Source organism: Chelonia mydas, chromosome 25 (genome assembly GCF_015237465.2).
Source record: "Chelonia mydas isolate rCheMyd1 chromosome 25, rCheMyd1.pri.v2, whole genome shotgun sequence".
In the NCBI taxonomy this organism is placed as follows: Eukaryota; Metazoa; Chordata; order Testudines; family Cheloniidae; genus Chelonia; species Chelonia mydas.
Window position 1 is genome coordinate 8,816,059 of NC_057858.1, and position 25,626 is coordinate 8,841,684.

A 25,626-nucleotide genomic window follows, 5' to 3' on the forward strand; every position below is an offset into this window, starting at 1 on the left:
GGATTTGAAGTTTTTCTGTTGTAATATCGCAACTTTCATGTCTGTAATCGCGTGACCAGAGAGATTGAAGTGTTCTCCGACTGGTTTATGAATGTTATAATTCTTGACATCTGATTTGTGTCCATTTATTCTTTTACGTAGAGACTGTCCAGTTTGACCAATGTACATGGCAGAGGGGCATTGCTGGCACATGATGGCATATATCACTTTGGTGGATGTGCAGATGATCGAGCCTCTGATAGTGTGGCTGATGTTATTAGGCCCTGTGATGGTGTCCCCTGAATAGATATGTGGGCACAGTTGGCAACGGGCTTTGTTGCAAGGATAGGTTCCTGGGTTAGTGGTTCTGTTGTGTGGTATGTGGTTGCTGGTGAGTATTTGCTTCAGGTAGGGGGGCTGTCTGTAGGCAAGGACTGGCCTGTCTCCCAAGATTTGTGAGAGTGTTGGGTCATCCTTCAGGATAGGTTGTAGATCCTTAATAATGCTTTGGAGGGGTTTTAGTTGAGGGCTGAAGGTGACGGCTAGTGGCGTTCTGTTATTTTCTTTGTTAGGCCTGACCTGTAGTAGGTGACTTCTGGGAACTCTTCTGGCTCTATCAATCTGTTTCTTCACTTCCGCAGGTGGGTATTGTAGCTCTAAGAATGCTTGATAGAGATCTTGTAGGTGTTTGTCTCTGTCTGAGGGGTTGGAGCAAATGCAGTTGTATCGCAGAGCTTGGCTGTAGACAATGGATCATTTGGTGTGGTCAGGGTGAAAGCTGGAGGCATGTAGGTAGGAATAGCGGTCAGTAGGTTTTCGGTATAGGGTGGTGGTTACGTGACCATCGTTTATTAGCACTGTAGTGTCCAGGAAGTGGATCTCTTGTGTGGACTGGACCAGGCTGAGGTTGATGGTGGGATGGAAATTGTTGAAATCATGGTGGAATTCCTCAAGTGCTTCTTTTCCATGGATCCAGATGATGAAGATGTCATCAATATAGCGCAAGTAGAGTAGGGGCGTTAGGGGACAAGAGCTAAGGAAGCGTTGTTCTAAGTCAGCCATAAAAATGTTGGCATCCTGTGGGGCCATGCGGGTACCCATAGCAGTGCCGCTGATTTGAAGGTATACATTGTCCCCAAATGTAAAATAGTTGTGGGTAAGGACAAAGTCACGAAGTTCAGCCACCAGGTTAGCTGTGACATTATCGGGGATAGTGTTCTTGACCTTTTGTAGTGGTAAACACCCATTTTTTCATGGTTTGTGTGTATAAAAAGATCTTCTGTACTTTCCACAGTATGCAACCGATGAAGTGAGCTGTAGCTCACGAAAGCTTATGCTCAAATAAATTGGTTAGTCTCTAAGGTGCCACAAGTCCTCCTTTTCTTTTTAGGGTAGTATCGGCAATGGTGGGGTCGAAGTGGAAGCTACAATAGTCCTCCCGCAGCTAAGATGACAGTGGGTTGGGGAGACACTCCATGTTTGTTCCAAAAGGGAGATGGAGAACACTGATTTCACGGATTCTCAACAAGGCCCAGCGAGGTGCACCTGCTGCAGTCAGGGTTCTGGGGCAAGTACAGTCTCCTATCTCACCGCCCTTTATCGACTGCCACCTCCTGGGAAGCCTGTTGTTTTCACTCTTCCAGGCCTGCAAGAGCACCAATCATGTTCTTCTGTAGAATGCCTGGAGGACCCAGGTGGCTGATACCTACCTATCTACCAGGCACTATTTGTAGATGCCATTGTTCTCATTTAACGTGGTGCTTGGAATAAATTGACAGTTCTTTCTGCATAGCACATGGGGCAGAGTGCCAGGAGCCTAAGCAGAGGACCTGTGCTTAATACCGATTGGGCCTAGCACTGAGATTTGAATGATACTTAACACTTTCCACCTCAAAGCACTGCAGAAACATGACTCCTCCCAACACCCCTGTGAGAGATTTCGTGCCTGCTTTACAAACAGGAGAACAGAGGCAGAAAGGGCAAGCGAATTGCCCTAGATCACAGTAGAAGACTGTATGAGAGCTTGAAGTGGCAGGGCATGGCAATGTCCCGCTGGCTTTGGCTTATCTTTCAGCCCTAGGCTTGGCATTTCAGATGCCTGCGGCTAATATTGGAATATCAGAGCTGCAGCCTCTCTCCAGCAAACAGGCTCCTGGCCAGGCTGTTTCTATAGCAGGAGTGACCTCGTCCTCGTGGTTTGAAAATCAGTGAATGGACATAGGCCCTCCTCATGTGGCCAAGCTGGCTCTAGACCACAAAGCAGGTCTGCATGGGTTGGAGGAGAACGGTTGGTTACTTTTGATACAAGCCAGGGTGCTGCAATTGTTTTTTCTTTCTCAATTAGCACAGCAGATTCATCCACTAGACAACTGCCAGCAAAGAATGAACCTGACTTGATCCTAGATACAGGAGGATTCACAGATATTTTGAAGAGATGATAGTGGTAAGAAAGCTGTGCTTAAATTCTCCAAACAGCCTAAGGCCTCCTCACTCTCTGCCTGCGGATAAGGGCTGTGTCTCTCTTCCTTGGGTCTCTCTTACCATGTAATCAGTTTGGAGAGTAACTAGGCCAAGGAAGTGATGTGTCTGGGTCCAGTGTAATCTGGGGTTCAGGTGTAAAACTCAATTTGAGGCTGGGATTTAGAGGTGCTGTGACCTAGCATAAATCATTCACGTGAGATTTCTGACCCCCAAGTAGTGGAAATCTCATGAGCGCAGCTGTTCCCATGCATTTCCCACTGTTTTGGCTGAAGTTTGATAAGAACAGTTGTGAGATTTTTCATAGATTTTTAAGGCCACAAAGACTCTAGATCATCTTGTCTGACCTGTACAACACAGGCCACTGAATTTCACGGTTAACCCTTCATTAAGCCCAATATCTTGTTTAGGTAAAGTATGTCTTCCAGGAAGGCATCTGGTCCTAATCAGAAGACGTCCAGAGATGGAGAATCCACCGCTTTGATAGTTTGTTCCAATGGTTACTCACCCTCACTGTTATAAACTTGGGCCTAATATCTAATTTGAATTTTGTCTGGCTTTCGCCATCAGCCACTGGTTCTTGTTATGTCTTTTTCTGCTAGATTAGACTCCTTTAGTGTAGCTGGGTTGGGAAAATAGGCTGCTTCTGGGTTTGAATCCCAGTTGGAACCAAAACTGTTTACTTCTGGGGGAATTCTGCACTACTGCATGCATAATTAATGAGCCATGCATATTTTAATGTTTTGCACAGAAAAAAACTGCCAAAATGTTGCAGCGGTTCCGCATTTTGCCCACCAGAGGGCGCTGTGGCGCTAGAACACAACAGCAGCTCCTGGCCAGCTAGGGAAGAGAAAGAGCCTGTCTTCTTTGCAGGGCCTGAAGGCCAGGTCAGGAGACAGGCTAGGGGGAGACAGCATGGGATGCTGCGGGGGTCAGACAGGCTCATAAGGGCTAGTGGGGGAGGACAGACTGGGGCAGGGGCTGAATGGGAGTGGAGGCACAGGGACACGGGGGAGGTTCAGGACCACATGGTGATGGGGGAGGGGGTACAGAGTTACTTCGGGACAGGGCGTGGCTGAGTGGGGGCACAGACACACATGGGGAGGGAGTACAGGGGCACAGAGACACATGGGGATGGGGTGGCTGTAGTTTAAATGAATTATTACTCAGAGTACTGTATTAATATGCCTAGTAAGGAATCTTTTTGACAAAAAAACATTTCCTGAATCTTATTGTCTGTATTGTTACAGACATACTTGCTGACGGGTATTTTCAAATAAATGACCAAAAATAATTGAAACTGATGTGATTATATTTTGACACAGAAAATATGCAGAATTTTAAAACGTGCACAGAATTTTTAATTTTTTGGCGCAGAATTCCCCTAGGAGTATAAACTAGGGATAGGCTTGACTTCAGATGTTCAAATACAAATCTGAAAAGGATGGCAATCCAAAGCTTTGTCATTATTCAGGGGATGAAACCACTTTATAGACTTATGCCTTCTCTGTTCAGCTCCACTGATTTGGACTTTTTTGCACTAAATTCTCCCTATTTAATGATGAATCCTAATACTTTTACCTTCTATAGTGCTCTTAAACTAAGGACCCCAAGCCACTCTGTACATGTTAATAGGTTCTCATAATCGAGCCTGGGAGGGGGAGAGGCGGTATCTATCTTACCACTGTGGGTTAAGGCCTAAATCTTCAACCATTTTCAGAGGGGCTGAGCATCTGCAGATCCCATTGACTTCAGCCCCTCTGAAAATCAGGCCACTGTTTATGAAGGGGTCTACGTTTAGGCACCCAAATTTGGAAATGGACAAGTGACTTTCCCAATGTCACCTGGCAAATCACTGGGAGGGGCTGGGAATTGAATTTAGAAATCCTGACTACTGGGGGTCGTCTGCTCTAAACAGTAGACTCCTCCTTAGCTATTCAGTTACCTCTATATCTTTAAAATACTGCATCTCAGACAAAGGCGGTGCTAGCCCAGTGGGCTTCCTAAGCAGGAATATTTTTTGCGTGCGGGGGGGACCCCTTACTCCTCACCCACTTCCTAAAACTACTAATTGCATTATTTCCATGAACCAAAAAATATACCAACACAAACATATTAATACGCTTGTTTAAAAGTCCACATTAAATAAGTCCATGTTAAATATGATGAATGGTCTTTTGGGGGTAATATTAAATCGGGGACCCCATTGAGCTGCTTGGTACCCGAAGCAATTGCCCAGTGCCACCACTGATCTCAAAGCCCAAACTTTGTACATCTACTTACTCCTCTGCTTGCAGGGCTGCAGTATTTTTCTCTCTGCAAGGCGGCTGACTTGGAAAGAGGGGAGTAAACTTCCCTTGGTGCTGCATTTTTCTGAAATAACCTTATTTGCACCATGCATTCTCTTCACTGCAGTAATGTACCAGGAGTGTGTTTTTAAATCTCTAGTCGCTCTTCTGCCTCTCCTCTGCTGCACCCAAAGCCCAGTGAAAATAATGCCCTGCTGGAGCTACTTTGTCAAGGCCACAGTGTGCTCCTGGCCCCTTGCAGTGCTGTGATGTGATAGGAATACCGCCTGTCAGTATCTTGTCACTCCCCACACCTCTCTAATATGCTTCTATTTACTGCAGTAATCAGAGCCCTTCAAAGGCGAGACCGAACTGCTGCTGTTAAATATAATTGTCATTGTGACAGGTCCATTGTGGGTTGGAAAATTTGTGCCTTTCAAAGCTGTCTCTGTGATAAAGAGCAGCAGTAAAATCAGAAATTAATCCCCTGGCAAGAGAATGACATGGTGATCACTGGATTGGCACTAACAACTCAGTCAGGGCACCTGCCGAACCTCGCTCTCACCACGCTGAAGGGCTATTAAGTGGAGGGCAAAGCACTCTTCACCTGCCCAGCTTGCAGCGAGCTTTATTTTGTTGCCCCCTTTTGAATGAAGAGATGCAAAGCACTGACCACTCTGTCATTCACGCCCCTCTGCAGATAGCCTCTCTTGGAAGCAACTGCTCTCTGCCACCCGGAGCTGGGGGAAACCCAGAGGAGCTGTGCACTCCAGCACACAGGCAGTGCTCACCATTGTTGTATGTGAACCCACCCTCCTTTTGTTCTCGTTTCCAGGCCGCTGGCAAACCATGGAACCACACAGGGAATGAGGGGTAGGGGAGTTCGGATCTATTTGCAGAACTCCAGTGTACAGGTAAGTTAATTCTGTCACCTGCCACAGAACCCTGGTAATTGCCTGTGTGGGATCTCTGCGTTGGTGTTTGATTGTTTTGCATTGACATGTCTCATTAAGAAACACGAGGAATCGGTCCCTCTGCTGGGACTTAAATTGAGGCTCCTCACTTCCTGCATGAGCGTATGATCTCAAATGGTAGCACTTGAGCTAAAGGAGAATTGCCATTAGCTGGAAGTAATGTAAGTGGTGCTCATTATGTCTGAGAAGGCATTCCCTTTGTAAGCCTCTGCTCAATGCAGTTTATCGCTACTTTTTTTTTTTTTTTAATATAAGTTACCATCAGGGCCGAAGTGTCTCATGTATGATCTTGGCCTCAAAATGTATTTGGGGACAATGTTTGGTGAAACTTAATTTGGGCATTTTGGGGGGATTTTCAGTGATACAGCCAAACACACAAAAAAGTGCCTCACTGGTGAAGAGGTTTTAATTCCACCGAGAATTCCAAACCTGCTTCGATTAACAGCCTGAGACTGTCCCCAGCTTTTGTCACCTGTGCAAACAAACAATGATGTTTGAGGACTTTGAGATGTTGTATTGCACTGCTACAACGTGCAAAACACCTGCAGCATTGCACAGGGAAATGAATTCTTAAGGCCAAATTCTGGGCTGATGCTACACTGTCTGCTGTTGCATCGAGATCTTTGGCAGTGCACAGGATGAAAATAAGTACAGAATTAGGCCATGAAGGGCCAAGAGACGGCTGCAATAAGTCTAGCTCTAGTGAGAGGCAGTGGGTTGGCTGAATAAGGTGCTAGAGTAGCAGTCGGAAGACCTGGGTTCTATTCCAGTTTCTGCCGCTGACCTGGAATTTGGATGTCACTCCACCTCCACGCCTCCATTTCCCTGTCTGTAAAATGGAGATGATATAACCCTTTCTTTCTCCCCTCCTTTGTCTTGTCTAGTCTATTTTTATTTTGATCCACAGTGCAAGAAAGTTTCTCCATTTAGTATCTGCCTTTAACAATCTTGCTTTTATTGTAACAATTGTATGTTTTCTTTGGATAACTGCAAGTGGATTCTTGCAGCTGGCTTACTCCCATGTCAGGCTGATTTATTTCAAAGGGCTTTGACTGCCAAGTGCTTGGTGAAAGGAGAATGCCTGCCATGAACACATTTCTGTATGCAGTGTTATAGCTGCGTTGATCCAAGGATATTAAAGACGCAAGGTGGGTGAGATAACATCTTTTATTGGATCAACTTCTGTTGGTGAGAGAGACAAGCTTCTGAGCTACACAGAGCTCTTCTTCAGTTTGTTAAAATGTACTCAGAGCATCACAGCTAAATACAAGGTGGAACAGATTGTTTAGCATAAGTAGTTCACACATGTTGCAAGGGACATTCAAGGTGAAGTGGCTGTTAACACCCCTCCAGTCATAGCTGCCTTCCCCACCCTCTTCTTCCCCCCCCCCCCCCCCCGCCCCCTCTGGTCCACTTCACGCGTTTCAAGGGACCCTTCAAGGTGAACTACTTATGCTAAACAGCCTGCTCCACCGTGTATTTAGCTGTGACGCTCCAAGTACAGACCTGAAGAAGAGCTCTGTGTAAACTCGAAAGCTTGTCTCTCTCCCCAGCAGAAGCTGGTCCAATAAAAGAGATTACCTCATCCCCTTGTCTCTTTAATGAACAGATTTCTTCACTTTCAGGGAGCATGTGATCTCTGCGCCAACATGAACTGCTGCAGCCCTGACAGTCTGTCACCTTTAATTGTGGCCCAAATGGAGAAGAAGTTGTCTAGAAAATCTTACTGCGGGGAACCCACTGCATTACTGTAAACCATTCATCCAGGAGAATCTTGTCATTGTTTCGTATTTTAATATGAACCTGAAAAAGGCCACAATCAAGGGGAATTTATTGCATTTGTACATATTTCTCTCACCCAATTGCACCCAGAGGACCTAGTCAGACTTGTGACCTTACTGTGCTGGGTCCTGTGACCCACACAATAAACGAAGGTCCCTGCCCCTAACAGCTTACAAACCTACCTAGGGAGAAGGTGGGTGTAGAACACAGTGGTGGTAAGGAAGGGGAAGGATGAGGGTGTGACAATGCCAGGAATTTGTGGTTATAAGTATTAGCAGAGTGAACAACTCAGAGCCCTCAGAGTATTTGATTTGCTAATACAGTGGACAATGCGATGTTAATGAAAGAACATAAGAACGCCCATACTGGGTCAGACCAAAGCCCATTATCCTGTCTTCCGACAGCAGCCAATGCCAGGTGCTTCAGAGGGAATGAACAGAAGAGGTAATCAAGCAAACAGAGGCTAGGGACACCATCCCTGCCCGCCTGGTCATTACCCTTAGGCAGTTTGCTGTGGGTGTCTGGTAGTGGAGGGTCTTAAGAGCAGGATTTGAAGTGAGAATTTCTGGACCAGTTTTGGACAAGAGAATACTCTGTGTGGGATTTCCATAGACTTTACCATTGTCAGATCTTTATAGTAATACAGTGGGCACCAGGTGGGTTGGCAGAAATGAGATTTCAATTGGATACATTTTATTTGAGATTCTTGATTTAAAAAAAACAAAACAAAACTAAAACCCAAAAGATTCCCAAACATTTCTACAGTGCTGTAAAATTACCCGGAACTCTTTGGGAGCTAGAAAAGCCCCAGTGCTTGCTCTGAAGAAAACCAGGGAGATTGTTGGCATCTTATCATGACAAAAGCTCAGATGTTATGAGCTGAGGTGTAAGAATGGCATTTGGCATACATCCAACTCCCCCCCCCCCATTCATATGCAAAGGAATGTGAATTACCTGTGAGAGAGACATCAAATGTGCAGTCAAGACCGGATCCCGCTGCTGCTGGAATTCTGTGGGACAGAGAACCCAGTTTAGATTATTTAAAATAAACAAACACAAGCGCCCATGTATTATGTAAGGCCTAAATTCCTTTGAAGTTTTGGAGGGAATTGAAGAGACGTTCGTTCTCATTCCTTCCTCTTCTTGTTCTTCCTTGGAATCTGGCCAAGAGTTCCGATTTGGAGCCAGCTCCTGCTGCAGCGGGGAGATGATACAGATCCACCTTAGATTGGAGGCCCTTGTGCTTTCTGTGTGATGAGTTGCACATTTGGGAACTGAGGCTTAACTGCTGTACCCCCTGGGTTAGGGGCAGGGGGGAGTCACATCAATATGCTTAGAAATGTGGGATCACAGCAGAGAAAAGCCGCCAAGATCTGATAATAAAATCTGTTTGGAACAGCTGTCTGCTGACAAGTATAATAAAGTGTATTAATGGTGTCATTATTATTCCCTAATTAAAAGCTAATAACTAAGAGTTAATTGACTTTAAAAGATGAAGCTGTGTTATGGCAAGGATTTATCTCTGTTTTTCTTTGCTTGCCTGGCTGTGCTGATATTCTCAAGCTAATTAATTGAATCAAATCATACAAAAAACTAATAATCTCCCTGTGTAATTTCAACCAGTTGAATTAAAAGGTGTTTGGTGTGTGAGGTTTGTATTTTTATTTTTTATTTAAATCCATGTTCTGTGCAACTTCTTACCCCAGGTGATGATCCAGAGGGGTAGAAAATAAACAATCTGTCAGTGAAAAGCGGTTTGATGAGGAAAGCAGTTTCCTCCCCTCTCAACAGGAGGTCATTACAAATACCATCACTAGACAGCTTGATAGCCCAGCTGGAGGAGCAATGGTCTTCCACCTGTACTTCTGAACAGAGGGAAATGGGAGCATGTGGCACCTAACCTACAACACCCATAAGGCACTGTAGAGGTACTTCAGAATTGAAATATTTTGGATTTCAATTTTTCTACCAGGTGGGTGGAGGGGGAGGAACCCCTTAAAAAGGCTTGTAAAGCACTTTGGGTTCCTTTCAGAAGAAGCCAGGCCTATAATTACCCAGGTCATCCCGTTTATCCTTTTTAAATATGGGCACAACATTAGCTGTCTTCCAGTCTTCTGGAATGTCCCCCCGTGTTCCAAGCGTTATTGAAAATCAACATTAACATTTCAGCCAGCTCCTCAGCCAACTCTTTAAAACCTTTTAGTTTCCTCTCGCAAGACAGGCTCTCCATTCCCCGGATCATCCTAACAGCCCTTCTCTGCACCTGTTCCAGTCTGAATTCATCTTTCTTGAATGTGGGTGACCAGAACTGTGCGCTGTATTCCAGAGGAGATCTGATCAGTGCCTTTTACAATGATATTAATTCTACTGCTACTGAGTGGGCAGGAATCAGCATGTCCTCTTATATTTATTGTTACCTTGCCTCCCCTGTGCCAACCCACTCTTGTGGCTCATCCATCCATTACATCTTGTCTTTCAGAGCGTGAGCCCTTTGGGGCAAAGACTGGTTGACTATATTTTTGTACAGTGCCCAGCACAGTGTATGGCCTTTAGATGTTACTGCAATATAAGTGTTAAAGAATAACGATAGGTTGAGGTGATTGCAGATGAGCTTTGTTCAGTCAGCGCAGCTGAATGAAGGGGAGTCCCCTGGAAGATGGATGTGTTTGAACTGCCTTGCGCAGTCTTTTTAGATTGCTTGTATCTTTTTAGAGACGTCCCCTTGGAAACTAACAATATTAATAGGCCTCAACAATAGCAACTGTTTATTGGTCCCTCAGTGAAGGGCTGAAAATAATGCCCCTAGTTTAATTTGAAATAAAATACCCACAAACTTTAAATAAAAAAAAAAGAAACAGCCAAAAAACCTATACAAATGTGGAATTTATCCATGGGAGGGGAAAAAAGGGTACGGCTACCCTGGGATTTCCTGTTCACATGTTGACTAAATCTAAAAACTTTTGCAGTCAATGAGGCATGAAACAATGTCTACAATCTACAGTTGCTGAATATTTTATCCTGCTGACAGCAAGCCACTCACAAGTCCGCAGCTTGAACGGAGCTGAGATTGCATACAAGCAGCCTGTGGTGGTTGTTTTTCCCAGTCCCTCCAGCTAGGGGGTGGCAGGCGGAAGTGAGAGAAGCTTCCTCCTGGTTCCCAGCTCTGTCTGAAAGGTTCAGTCTTGTGTGGGTTATCGCCACAGCTACCTCCCTGTCTTGCGTTTCCCTTACGGAGTGCTTGCAAAATGCTCCAAAAAGCCACTTGCAGATAACTTGTAGATTCTCTCATAGCCACCCTGGGCTTTCACTATGTCCATACACTTCACCCCAGGCTCTGCCTCTGATTCTGGATTTCCCTAATGAAAGGACAGAAGGTTTTGAACCGTCACAGTCTTTTCAGTGTCTTAAAAGTGACCTGGAAAGGAGAAAATGATGTTTATTCCCTTCCTTTGCTGGTTTGTGAGGTATAAAGAAGGTCCCAGAAAGGTTTGTTGTATTTAACTGAGAGTATCCAGGAATGTGTCTATCAAGATCTTTCCAAAGAGCATCTGCACCCATCAGCACCTACATGAATTGCCCAAGACCCAGCAGGTCTTGTTGTGCTCAGTGGAAGCTGCTGAGCACAGCGGGCTTTCAGAAATCTGCCCACTTCATTTAGGTGCTTCAGTGGGAACTGAGCACTTCTGAAGATCTTATCCCAATTGTGGGTATGCAGTACTTCTGAAAATCTGGCCCACAAAGAACCTGGTCTTCCCTGTTTTTGCTGGAGGGCTGGGATCTGGAACCACCAGAAAAGCTTTTGTACCAATGTTTGAGTTAAACAGCTCCTGGCAGAAGCAAAAAAGAAAGGTGTTTTTTAAATAGTCTGATCTCAAATCCCTTCCCCTCTCAGTTGGTTGTGTTTCATCCCTTTTTCATTTCTGATGTCATAGTCCCCTTTATTCTCTAGCATGGTGTCAAGTATCGGGGGTAGCCGTGTTCGTCTGTATCCACAAAAACAACAAGGAGTCCGGTGGCACCCTAAAGACTAACAGATGTATTTGAGCATAAGATTTCATGGGTAAAAACCCCATGGAGTCCATGCATCTGAAGAAGTGGGGTTTTTACCCACGAAAGCTTATGCTCAAATAAATCTGTTAGTCTTTAAGATGCCACCGGACTCCTTGTTGTTTTTATTCTCTAGTCATCCATAGAGTCCTCCTACAGAAACAAGAAAGGCAAGGCCTGATATTTATAATTTCCCCACAACCTTTCTTTCTCTTCTCCCCCGCCGCCCGGGTGTAGGATTTCACACCGTCACATTATAAGAATGGAGGAGAAAAGGCACAAATGAAATGCAGTGTGCAGTTTGCAAGTCCCTTTGAATCAGGATTTCAGGGATATCAGCCGTGACAAGACAATCCTTCTTTCTAGGAGAAATTAGATTGGGAATTGATGTCTGCTGTACGCCTTCAGGAGCAGCATTAGAAACAAACGCAGGAGAACTCTGACCTCCATTCTGCCAGTTGGCATTGGGCTTTGCTGGGCTTTCGAGAGTGTCTAAATTGACTGTTAATAGAACATTTTCTGGAGCCTCCTAAGCAGTGGCAACCCAGGGGAGAGTTTGTGCCCTGGTGAGTGGCAGCTGATCTGTCCCGGTGTCCTCTGTCTCGCAAAATCCATTTGCATTTACAGAGATTTTCTTGATAGGTTTTGTTATGCTTCCAGTGGAGAAACCTGAAACCATCTTGGTGCGAGAGATGGAAATTAACAAACCGTGGATGTGAGAGGCCAAGGCTCAGAAAGCTGATCATGTCCATTTGCTAGCTGCAAACTAATTGATATCTGCCACCTTGTCAGGCCTCTGCAGATAGCTGGAGAGAAGCGTAAACAAAGTCAGAGTGCTGAGTTTCACTAGCAATGTGGTTTAACAGTGTAGGCTATTGAATCTGTTGATGTCCTGGCCATGACATCCGTGTTCTAAGTGTTTTCATGTGGTAAAAACATGCCACACAAAATCTGGATGCTGTATCGCAGAACTCAAGCAGTGATAGGCCCCCTGCCATTCAGGTTCTGGGCCTTGGGTTACAAGCTGGGATGAAAGGGAGATAATGCAAACACAGCTATGGCATTCTGGCTATTGTGTAGCATCCTGAAGCCAGTAACAACAGATGCTTACTGGTATTTAAACCTCTGGACTCCTGTTGTTATTTATAGCACAGTAGCACCCAGAGACTCCATTATGAAACCTGCCCCACCTTCTGTGTAAAGCTAACTTGGAGCAGCAATGAGGTTGAAATACACACATGATGTGTGACATGTAGGGCTGGAGATTGAGATCATCTAGTCCTCCCCGCCCTTGCTGAGGTAGGATTAAGTGTGTGTATATGTGTGTGTGTGTGTATTGTTACCCCTTTTTACCTGAGTGGCTAGTCAAAGTTTGGACCCTGCGGGCGATTCATTTGGGAATAGAAATTGACTATGGAGTTTGGTATTTACTTTGATATAGGCGTGTTTATAAGAAACAGGCAAAGTCCTGTTTCCTTGGAGACAGAAGGAACCAAACAAAGGATCATGTCCTTGTTCACAGCACCCACAACACTCTTCTCGGCCAGTACCCCAAAAGCTCACACGCTCTCAGCTTTTTCCAGGTTGAGGTGCCAGCCACTTGTTCTGTCTGTCTCTCATCTCCTTCAGCTTCTCTCTCACAGACACATCTCTGGTCAAATAATACCGAATGGAACCTCTGCCCGTGTGGTGCTAGTTTCTGGGTGAGCCCACATACCCCTTTGTCTTAGATGTGGGCTTGTGATTAACTTATTTTAAGTGAAACATGGTGGCTAAGCTTGGGGGTGCGTGTGTGTAGTACATACAAAATAATTATTTTTACTGTTGATCTTCCCCTCGTTGCTAAGCATCAATGCAAAATGCATGTGTGTTTCAGCATGGGGAAATCTCAACTCCAGGTACCAAAGAGCTAACTATTGGGCCGCCACTCTGTGTGTCCATCAGAGTTCATCTTCTCCAGAAGGTACTAAAGGAATAAGACTAGCCAGTAATGGAGGAATAACAGGTATGCTCACCCTAAAATGAATTAGGTCTGTGGGAGGTGGAGGGGGGTGTTGCTTGCTAAGATATTCACAGCATGCGTGGATGCTAACAAGCAGCTGACATCTTCAGCACTGCAGTTGTTGTTGGTCAAACAAAGGGCAACGTGCATCAATGCTGCCACCTGTCCGTTCTTATTACAGCATTATACTTTCCTCTCCTGCATTTCAGTCTCTTTCCCCCCTCTTCTGTCAATCTTTGCCACCAGTTTCTGTACCATGGCGAACAGTTAGCGGCTGGGGCCGTGCAACTTCAGCATTTCATCTTTCACTCTTGCTGTAACTCTGTCTACACATGAGATATGGAATAGCGGGTACAAAACTGATCAGAGGGTAAGAGGCCAGACAGCCGCAGAGTGCCCCTTCTCGCTGTCCAAATCTGTTTCAAGAGTGAGCCTCCATGTAATCAGACCCCCAGGCAAAGTATCTCTACAGCACCTTCTCCTCCCCTCCTGGCTCCTTTTCCCTTCCCCTCATTGTGCTCAAAAGACCCTGCTGCTAAGGCCCCCAACAGGGAACATTGCAACACGGCTGACCAGCCTGAAACAGCCTTGGTCATAACAAGTAGAGCCCTAGGAGGCAGCCTGTGGCCCTATCTGCACTTAAAATGTACACCAGCATGAATGTGTCACTCGGCCTCTAGCGACAGAGTGACGCTGACAGCCCCCACAGTGTAGACGCAGCTTGGTTAACGTTCGGGGAGTTCCTCTTCCGGCAGAGCGCCTTCTGTTGGCGTGCGCTACAACTAGACTAGGAGGGAGCTATGCTGGCACAGGCTCGGTAGTGCAGAAATCGCCTATGCTGCTTATTCCTAAAGTTGGCCTAGCACTTACAGGACGGCCCTTCTGAAACGCAGCGCTGCTGGTGCCTGTCCGCACAGAGCCTGTGTCAGGTAGCCCAGTGGTTTGTCAGCACAGGGCCATACATTTTAGAATGTTATGATATGGGGACCTTGTAGTTCCTCAAAGCCAGTCTCTCCGGCTGTGGTGTTGGTATCAAAGGAAATTGAATGCCTGCAGAGGCTGGCCCATGCTGGAATGCGAAATCCAGATTTGGATGAACCCAAGTAAAGTGACAGGGGTAGCCAGATACTGTAGCCATTGCCCCATAACCTCAGCCGTGCGGAACACAATGCCATCCACAGCCTCAGAAACAACTCTGACATCATAATCAAAAAGGCTGACAAAGGAGGTGCTGTTGTCATCATAAATAGGTCGGAATATGAACAAGAGGCTGCTCGGCAGCTCTCCAACACCACTTTCTACAAGCCATTACCCTCTGATCCCACTGAGAGTTACCAAAAGAAACTACAACATTTGCTCAAGAAACTTCCTGAAAAAGCAGAAGATCAAATCCGCACAGACACACCCCTGGAACCCTGACCTGGGATATTCTATCTACTACCCAAGATCCATAAACCTGGAAATCCTGGATGCCCCATCATCTCAGGCATTGGCACCCTGACAGCAGGATTGTCTGGCTATGTAGACTCCCTCCTCAGGCCCTACGCTACCAGCACTCCCAGCTACCTTCGAGACACCACTGACTTCCTGAGGAAACTACAATCCATCGGTGATCTTCCTGATAACACCATCCTGGCCACTATGGATGTAGAAGCCCTCTACACCAACATTCCACACAAAGATGGACTACAAGCCGTCAAGAACACTATCCCCGATAATGTCCCGGCTAACCTGGTGGCCGAACTTCGTGACTTTGTCCTTACCCATAACTATTTTACGTTTGGGGACAATGTATATCTTCAAATCAGCGGCACTGCTATGGGTACCCGCATGGCCCCACAGGATGCCAACATTTTTATGGCTGACTTAGAACAACGCTTCCTCAGCTCTCGTCCCCTAACGCCCCTACTCTACTTGCGCTATATTGATGACATCTTCATCATCTGGACCCATGGAAAAGAAGCCCTTGAGGAATTCCACCATGATTTCAACAATTTCCATCCCACCATCAACCTCAACCTGGTCCAGTCCACACAAGAGATCCACTTCCTGGACACTACAGTGCTAATAAACGATGGTCACGCAAACACCACCCTATGCCAGAAACCTACTGACCGCTATTCCTACCTACATGCTTCCAGCTTTCACCCTGACCACACCAAATGATCCATTGTCTACAGCCAAGCTCTGCGATACAACCGCATTTGCTCCAACCCCTCAGACAGAGACAAACACCTACAAGATCTCTATCAAGCATTCTTAGAGATACAATATCCACCTGTGGAAGTGAAGAAACAGATTGATAGAGACAGAAGAGTTCCCAGAAGTCACCTACTACAGGACAGGCCTAACAAAGAAAATAACAGAACGCCACTAGCAGTCACCTTCAGCCCCCAACTAAAACCCCTCCAACGCATTATTAAGGATCTACAACCTATCCTGAAGGATGACCCAACACTCTCACAAATCTTGGGAGACAGGCCAGTCCTTGCCTACAGACAGCCCCCCAACCTGAAGCAAATACTCACCAGCAACCACATACCACACAACAGAACCACTAACCCAGGAACCTATCCTTGCAACAAAGCCTGTTGCCAACTGTGCCCACATATCTATTCAGGGGACACCATCATAGGGCCTAATAACATCAGCCACACTATCAGAGGCTCGTTCACCTGCACATCCACCAATGTGATATATGCCATCATGTGCCAGCAATGCCCCTCTGCCATGTACATTGGTCAAACTGGACAGTCTCTACGTAAAAGAATAAATGGACACAAATCAGATGTCAAGAATTATAACATTCATAAACCAGTCGGAGAACACTTCAATCTCTCTGGTCACGCGATTACAGACATGAAAGTTGCGATATTACAACAAAAAAACTTCAAATCCAGACTCCAGCGAGAGACTGCTGAATTGGAATTCATTTGCAAATTGGATACAATTAACTTAGGCTTGAATAGAGACTGGGAGTGGCTAAGTCATTATGCAAGGTAACCTATTTCCCCTTGTTTTTTCCTACAACCCCCCCGTCCCCCCGACGTTCTTGTTAAACCCTGGATTTGTGCTGGAAATGGCCCACCTTGATTATCATACACATTGTAAGGAGAGTGATCACTTTAGATAAGCTATTACCAGCAGGAGAGTGGGGTGGGGGGAGGTATTTTTTCATGCTTTGTGTGTATAAAAAGATCTTCTACACTTTCCACAGTATGCATCCGATGAAGTGAGCTGTAGCTCATGAAAGCTTATGCTCAAATAAATTGGTTAGTCTCTAAGGTGCCACAAGTACTCCTTTTCATTCTGTGCAAAGAACTCCTGCTGTGGCCAGTGGGAGTGTTGCAGGAAAAGACCCTGATGCTGCTGGTCTAGCTCTGTGGGCTCTGAGTAAAACAATTAACACTCATCTTCCTCTGGGTCTTCGCATTGCAGCATGTGAAGCAGCTGGTGGTTGTGTGCAGGCAGGTGAGACCAGGGAAGAGAGTATTTACCATCTTCTCTCCCACCTTGAAACCCCCACCCTCGCCCCAAGACATAGTAACACTTCAACCTCACCTCCCCATGCTCCTGGCACTTGTAGGGCATGAATTGATAGGAACCAAATGTTCTCTTTGGAAGTTCACTTTATCAGTGTTAATCTTGTATGTGGACTAATTTTATTAAACTTCCCAAAAGAGCAAATTGTAAATTCATTAGTGCCCATCTTGGACCGCACCCTCTGTCACTCCAGGTAAAAAAGATTAGAAGTCATTGGGGCCCTGCGATAATTAAAAAGAAGATGCTCAAACATAATTCTTAATTAAACTGTAATGAGATAAGAACTTGTGTAGTCTGCTTTTAGTCTGTCGGGGAGATGCAGAGGTTCCCATTGTAATTATGTGATTTATGATCTTCCACACAAGGATGTAATTAGTTTCCCCCTCCCCCATTTTTAAATTGAAACATTATTTAGATAAAAAATAGTGTAGCAATTTAAGTCTGTTTTTCCTGGTGGAATAGTAATTTATTTTTACTTTTTTAAAACTCCACAGCCAAACAAAAGACAACACAACTGCCCTGTGGCCAAGAGCTGATATTCCAAAATGTAAATCAGGCACGATACACGTAGGGTAACTGACCAAGCAACAGATTTGTGGACCACACAAGGCAGCTGTGATTGTAAGGCGAATGGAACCCATCATCAGGCAGACAGAGATAGCTAAGGTCTGTGGATGGGTAAAGAGAGTCAGAGGTGCATAAACTGTAGGTGATAAGAATTGAGAGAGACTGTTTGTGTGTGTGGGAGGGAGGGAAGGAGGGAGGAAGGGGGAGATCTTTAGCACCGAGGAATTGACAGAATATTGTATCTCTTAAGAAGAGAGTTTTAACACTCTCAAGTGAGACCTGTGGAATGATGCAATGCCCCCTTAAGGGGAAATAGCTAATCTACTTTATTTGTTATGATACTGTATGTGGCTCTGCAAATAGTTCTCTAACGCTGGAAAGAGAAGCAGGTTTTGGACTTGCCGGTTGCTGTCTCAGTATCTCCAGTAAGGCTGTGTCTAAAATTACAAATATTCAGCCACTTTTTCTGGAAGCCCCTAATTTTTGGAGATGTCCAATTTCAGATCCTTTGGGTTGATTTTTGAAGGCGCTGGGCAACCAGCGTTCCTGTTGGGCTTCAGATAGATTTGTGGGTGAAAATCAGGCCAAAGGCATCTAACGTCAAGCACCCAAAACCGGTGTCAATTAGAGCCTTCAGGAGTTAGACCCGGAGACAAAGAGCAGCGGGGTTGCAGAAAAGCCCAGGAAGCGGAGTGCAGTATGGGAGGCAGCCCACATGGTGGTCATTGGGAAGTATAACAGCACTTACGTAGTGCTTTTCATCAGTAACTCTCAAAGCGCTTTATCCTCACGTGGGCACCCCTGTGAAGCTGTTCTCCCCATTGTACAGATGGGAACTGAGGCATAGAGGGAGTAAGTGACTTGCCTAAGTCTGTGGCAGAGGAAGGAATTGAACCCAGGGCTCCAGCCACTAAACTAGTTTCCTAGACGCTGGACTATCCTTTGTCCCTATAATTATTGTTCTTGTGTGTTGGGATTACCTCTTTGTAACCATATCAGCACTGAAAACTCTTGGTCTCATTTACTGGAAATCTATCTGACCATCCTGCCCATTCTCAGATTGCTGTGACCACAAAAAGTCCCAGTACTTTCATGGTCACTCAGACAGCGAGCTAAGTGCCTGACAGGATTTCTCCCTGCTGCTTTTTAAAAAATGAGACTTTTTTTAATTTAAAATTTGTGATACATTAATGTAATATTAGTTCAAGGTGCTGGCTTGACTGCCCCAGAGACGGAAAGTCACAGAGCAGGTACAACAGAGGCGATGCAAAGCTCCTTCCAATGTGCTTTGATCGTGATTGGAGTTATCCGGTTCTGGAGCCAGAGGGGTATGAAGTCTCCAAGATCGATTTAGTCCTTGATCTCTCTGCTGAGACGTCTAACAAGGAAGCCAACAGGCGACATGGTTCTTGTGGAACAGACCTTCCTCTGCTAAGAACTGGAGCTCATTTCTCACAGCCTCTTGAGCGTCTGCCAAATGGTAACAACTTTCAGTTGCTATGACTGGATTGAGTCCCAAGATCCATATGCCATTACTACTCCCCTCGGCCTTCCTGTGTTTTTCTGCCCACCCCCCTTCCAAATTAAAATTGTGGGGATATTCTTCATGTATTGACTCAGAGAGAGATGAAGTGGGTGGGGCAATATCTTTTACTGGACCAACTTCTGTTGGTGAGAGACAAGCTTTCAAGCTACACAGAGCTCTTCTTCAGGGCTGTATCGCTCGAAAGCTTGTCTCACTAACAGAAGTTGGCCCAATAAAAGATATGACCTCACCTGCCTTCTCTCCCAAATCCTGGGACTGACGTGGCTACAAGAATGCTGCATATTAACTCAGAGTCAAAGCTCAATAAAGAAAAAGTTAATGTAGAGAAGAGCACAAAATTTGGAGAGAGATTTTAATATTGGTCCAACAAATGAATGAGAATAACCAGTGAATAACCAGCAACTTGTTTGTTGAGAGATGGTTGACTGGTTTATTATTTAATATTTGTATTGCAGTAGCTACAAGAGATCAGCTTGGCTGGAGCTCCGTTGTGGTGGCATTGTCCAAACATATAATAAATGATGGTCCCTTCCCCCAAAGAACTGCCAAGGCACTGGGCTAGCGCTCAAAAGATTCAAGTTCAATTCCTGGCTCTGCCACAGACTTCCTGCGTGATCTTGGGCAAGTCGCTGAATCCAGATGTGCCTCAGTTTCCCATCTGTAAAATGGGGATAATGATATTTCCTTTCATCCCATGCCTATCTTGTTTACTCCGATTGTCAGCTGTTTGGGGAAGGGATTTTCTCTTGCTGTGTGTTTTGTGCTGCAGTTTTCTGTTGAAAAAGGCTGATTCTAGGAAATGCGAACATTTTGGGAGAATGTATAGATTTCATCTAAATTTTCAGGGGAAAGGACTGAAATGGCCCCATTTTGATAAGATGGAAGAATTTTGTTTGACTTTATCATTTTGATAGATGATAATATGATTGTATTAGTAAAAGTTTTCAGCTTATTAAAACAAAACGTTTTCTGAACAATTCAAAAAATTCTGCAATTTCAACTTTTCATCCTGATTCGGGACGAAACCAAATTTCAAAATCTTGGAGTGTCCTGCTGGACAGAAATTCAGAATTTTGATCAGCCTTACCCCAGCCCAAAGATGCCCCGATCTTGGTCGGGGCCTCTCAGAGTTACCATAATACAAATTAATAATAGCATTAGTATTAATAGATTGTTTAAAATTTGTGTCTAGTTGCCTAATCGTTTGTGAAGAAACAGAAAAGTCTGTGCAATTAATCATCCAGGATATACTGCCTATTTACCTTAATTGTAGTTATTAAAAATATATACATAACAGTCAATATTAAACTGCATTCTGCTGTTCCTAAAAGCATGCCAATATGTTGTTCATAGTGCCTTTGTTTTGGTGTCTATTTACATGTCTGTTTGTCTAGCGAGAGAACAGAGCTTTAAAATCATTGTTCAGTAACTCTAGTCCTCTTGGTCCCCAGTTCAGCTGATCCCATTTCGCTGGAGAATAGTCCATGTATACCAACAAAAGACATTTTTTCTGCTTCACTTGTAGAGGGAAAAAAAGTCTCTTATTTTAAGATCAGATTGGTCCCTGAAGGAACAATCTGTATGGAAAACAGTGGGAAATGGATGAAGTCTGACCTGTACAATAAATGGAAAAATATCAGATATGTAGTTTCCGGACCTTGCTGCCTCCCAATAGAAATGTTAAACTGCCCTTATTGAAGTGAAAAAATAAGACCAAATCTTTGCAGGTGTTATGTAGATATTCCGCATGGCTTTTGCGCAGAATGAAGTAATATTTTAAAAATCCTAAGAGGAGCAGACATATTCTGTCTGGGTGCTTTGAATGAAAAGCGATTTTGTTACTGATCTCCAGCTGGTTGGAGTTTTATTTTGTATATCCAAACATGGAATTTGCCATAGTGGATCAAATCACTTGGGGCTTCCATGCGGGCAGTGGCCAGTATCACGTCCCTCATGATTTACTTGGCTAATCATATCATGCCATCAGGGAGGATTCCCGCCTTGCATACTCCTAATAGATGTCTGATTTACAGTCACCCCGAGGCATGGATTTGGTCACCAGACCTTTTCTTAGTTTGGCTACAAATGCAGCTTGCAATTAATGGGCAAATCTAGTGACTCGGTTTTAACACTCTGATTGAAATCTACTGATAAAAGGTTTCAGAGTAACAGCTGTGTTAGTCTGTATTCGCAAAAAGAAAAGGAGTACTTGTGGCACCTTAGAGACTAACCAATTTATTTGAGCATGAGCTTTCGTGAGCTACAGCTCACTTCATCGGAGTGAGCTGTAGCTCACGAAAGCTCATGCTCAAATAAATTGGTTAGTCTCTAAGGTGCCACAAGTACTCCTTTTCTTTCTACTGATAAAAGGCACTTTAGCAGAGCTAGGTGGTCTTCATTGTCTTCGCAGAGAGCAGGGGCAGAACAGGAAATTTAGGCCATCCCTCCTCCCTGCCTGCCTTTTAGTAGACATGAGTCATCCTCTCATTCCCTCCTGTATTTCATTTGCTCGGCTCCTGGGTACTTTCCTGACAGTGTGCTCCCCTCCACCACCAGCCAGGAGCAGCGCAAAAAAACCCCCACTGCCCAGAGAGCTATTTCTATAGCTATTGTTCATCGCTCTCCTCTCAGCGTTGTCTTTTGTGGGTTATTTCTCTCCAAATCCGATGGCGAGGAAAGGGTTAACAGCCAGATTTGACTGTTGCATGATGGGAGCTGTGGTCCCAAAGCAGCAAGAATGGTTATGGGTGTGGTTCATGTTAACTCTGCCTCCTGGGGTAATGGCTGCAGCATTGTTCTCTCCGGGAAGGTTTGTTTTTGCAGGAGAAGAAGCTTTAGGGTGGTTCAGACTGATGATCAGGAACTGGGCTTGAGGCTTGGAGCAGTTTAAAGGTGGAGGAAACACCTCGGCCACGTGCAGCACAAGTTCTGTGTAAGCTCCATGCTGTTGGTTGGTTACCTTGCAACTCCTTGTGCTTTGTGCTCGGTTTGCAGAGAAATCATCATGGGGGCCACGTCGTGCTAGTCGTCCAGTTTTTTCACCTCCAGGTGGGAAGCCTTTTACTGCGTGTTGCAGAGTGCGCTGCTGCCTTTGAAAGGCCCTGGTAGCAGCTCACTTTGGCCCTCTGTCCCTGCTCTGTGTGTCCTGGGCATGTGGGGAGCCGAGAACAGCGGCTGCTGCTATTCACGGGTGCGGAGTGTTCAAAGACAGGTACAGTAAAGAAAATGTGCCAAAATTCTCTTCTGAGGCCTTAACGTCACCCCACAGAGTTAGGCCAGGTTCAGTTAGCGGGAATGAGTCAGTGACTCGTTGTTTGGAAGTAACAGGACAGCAGAGCTGACTAGATTTTAACTCTGAATTACTCCGATGAAGTGAGCTGTAGCTCACGAAAGCTTATGTTCAGATAAATTTGTTAGTCTCTAAGGTGCCACAAGTACTCCTTTTCTTTTTGCGAATACAGACTAACACAGCTGCTACTCTGAAATCTGGTTGATTTCTTACTCTCTCTCCCCCTATTCATTTTGCAGGACTCTGCTCCCTGCATTATTCCCACGACTGTTTTATTTGGTCTGCTCGTCAGTACTTTCACCAGAAAGTGCTCCCCCGAGAGACAGAGTCGATGCAACCCCATGGAAAAAGTTGGGGAACTGGGACATCTGTCTCCCTATTCTCACTCAGTGGCTGTGCCTATGGGTGGAATAAACCTGGATGGAGTAGATTAGCATAATATATGTCTCAAAACATGGTGGCAATGCTGTTGCTTTTAATCTGACATTGTATCAACTTCATCCCTTGGGAGTATAGTCCAGGGTCCAGGTCCTTTCCTGTTTGTCTGGCCTAAATTTTTCCTCCCATAGCTTTTGGCTATTGCTGTTTATAGTACCATCCTGATGCCAATGGGAATTAACCCCCTTTCCTTCCTAGGTATCATCTTCCCTATAGGTTTGAACCCCTGAACGCAAGATGGCTCATGGAAATTGTAATGGGCTTTTCAACATTATTGCAAAATCACTGGTGGTTGTTTTGGTTTTGGAGTTGATGTTTGCAGAGTTCCAATGTCCCTAAGATCTTTCTTCAATTTCAGCCTCCCACCCTGCTGCTTGGCCCCCCATAGCCTCCCCACTTCTCCTGGATGTTTACAGGGACCCGAGGTGCTGATCAGTATTTGTAATTTTCCTAATTCTGCGAGATGCTTTACACCTTGATGGTCGTCTATGGACCAATCTGTATGAATGGTTTGTTCCCCTGAGGCAAATGCTTTGCTAGTTTTATCTTGCTTTAATGTGCCTTTTTTTTACTAGTTAAGTGCAGTTCGAGAAACAGACATTAGCAGTAGACTGATTTTTTCACAGTCTGTTCCTTTCCCACTTCGTTTTGGGAGAAGACATGTATAGATCCCTACACTGTGTTCTGTTACGTTAGGGAAATGTAGCAGTGGGAAATGGTACTTTTAAAAATGATTTTATGGATTAACAACCCAAATGGGCCATGAAATCATTTTAAATGTACCATTTTCCACTGCTACATTTACCAAACGTGACAGAACACAGTGTAGGGATCTCTCAAAACGAAAAGGGAAAGGAACCCAAAATGGAAGCTTCCAAAAACCACGAGTTGCTTTTGAGAATTGAGGCCAGTTCTATGAAAGACAAATTTTCATGCTCAAAATCCTTTCAATTGTTAAAAATGGCTGAATTTAAAAAAAAAGCCAAACGACAACATACTTTTCACCATGTATGCTGTGCGGGTCTCTTTTGTCTCAGGGCTTGGCCAGTGAAAACTAAATAGTTCTGCTTTGGTTTCCGGTTTTTGAAGGCGCTGTGATTAAGCGGAACGGTTGAATCCAAACAGAGAGCATTGTAATGATATTATAAGCCAACCAATATGAAATCAATCCAGTTCATGTTACTGCAGCATTCGTAAAACTTCCTTTACCAGAGCCTGTACAAGAGAGCAAATGTCCTGCTTTTTCCAGGACTGTCAGGTGTTTAAATCCTCTCTCCTGGAAATGTGAAGCCTTAAAGCGGGACACTGCAGTGTCTCTCTCATGTTCTCCCGCTCCCCTCTGCTGCTGCTGTAAGAAGTGGGAATCAGGTCTCTCCGGCACCCACCGCTGGGGAGGGCAACTGCAGCAGTGCTCCCAGGCACAGGCCGATGGTGGCTCTGGCACAGGGCCTGGCAGATGGCTCTGGCATCCCCTTACCTGGCAGGACGGGGGATACAGCAGCAACCGTGCTGGTGCCACCCAGGCTGGCAGAAGCGGAGCCTCGCCAGCTCTCTTGACAGCCCTGGCACCACCACAAATGGGGGGAGTGGGGCTTGACTCAACCAGCTGGCAGCTGCGCCAGCTCAGGAGATGAAGGGGAAGGGAGGGTGCAAGGAACGGGTTGGGAGAAGGAGAAAAGCACCATGTTGCCCACTGGTGAAGGGGTGGGAAGTTACTGCCCCCACAGGGACAGGAGTCACTCCTTCTCTCACCCACCCTCCCAGGCCCCCAGGGGTCTTGGTTTGTGCCCAAACAGCTGATGACCTGTTCCTTCAGGTTGTATGTAATGATCTTGTCCACTTTGGTAGATGGTTTTCACTGTACAGAATCACATTTTTTTTTTTTCCCCTAAGCTAGCTGCAGGTGGGTCTGTCTTCCAGGGCAGAAAGCAGTGGGGCGGCACTTTTGTTTCCCCTCTTCCCCCCTATCGCGCCCCCCAACCCCTAGCATTTTCTGCCAGAAATAGGGCGGTAGCTGTTTTGTCTTCAGTGACACTGATACATGGGTTATCTGGGTCTCACAATGGGCTGAAGATCGCCTAAGACCTCTTGTGAGGGGCTTTAGTCCAAAAAAGCTGTGAATGGAGGCTCAGAGGTCACCTGAGGACCTTACAGTTGTTTTTCCCCTGAATAAGAAAATGTATGTTTCCATAGAGAGAATGATGATTGCTTGGAGTTGGTCCCAAACCAATGAACATCTCCTGATGTATTTCTTCTCCTTTGCGCCCGACATCTTCCTGCCCAATGCTACTGATTACGGAGGAGAAGCCGCACCTTCTGCAGCCTCTTACCCCCACTGGAGCAGGAGGAGAGACCTTCCCACCTTCTCCTCCCTAGCAGCTGAATGTGTCTCTTTCGAGGCTCATACTCTGCATTTGATCGTTGCCCTTGAAAAGGCAGTCACAATACAGTGAATATTTAAGGCCCGCTCCTGCTCCTAGTGAAAGCGAGTCCACGTCCATGGGGGATTGTGTCCTCAGCTTAGGTGTCATCAGTTATCCTATTAGTAAGTCTGCCCTGGATGTGAAATGTTTTACCAAGTTTGTTGTTTTGGCCTTAGTAGGAATGACATCATCTTCACATGCAGCCAGGCAGCTGCGTGTCCAAAGGTTCAGAAATTAATTACATAGAATTATGTAATGGGAATAGAATAG

General features: G+C 45.3%; 1 protein-coding gene across 5 annotated transcripts in view; it reads left to right on the forward strand.

The window, feature by feature from the left end:
- KDM4B (lysine demethylase 4B) overlaps positions 1 to 25,626 on the forward strand; it is a 215,546-nt gene that overhangs the window by 182,952 nt on the left and 6,968 nt on the right. For all 5 annotated transcript variants that reach the window (XM_007072095.4, XM_043535975.1, XM_043535976.1 and 2 more), the window contains 7 exons: positions 980 to 984; positions 1,801 to 1,810; positions 2,329 to 2,422; positions 5,581 to 5,659; positions 9,208 to 9,429; positions 13,425 to 13,553; positions 17,588 to 17,660. The gene's annotated coding sequence lies outside the window, so the exon portion shown is untranslated. The remainder of the gene's footprint in view (positions 1 to 979; positions 985 to 1,800; positions 1,811 to 2,328; positions 2,423 to 5,580; positions 5,660 to 9,207; positions 9,430 to 13,424; positions 13,554 to 17,587; positions 17,661 to 25,626) is intronic.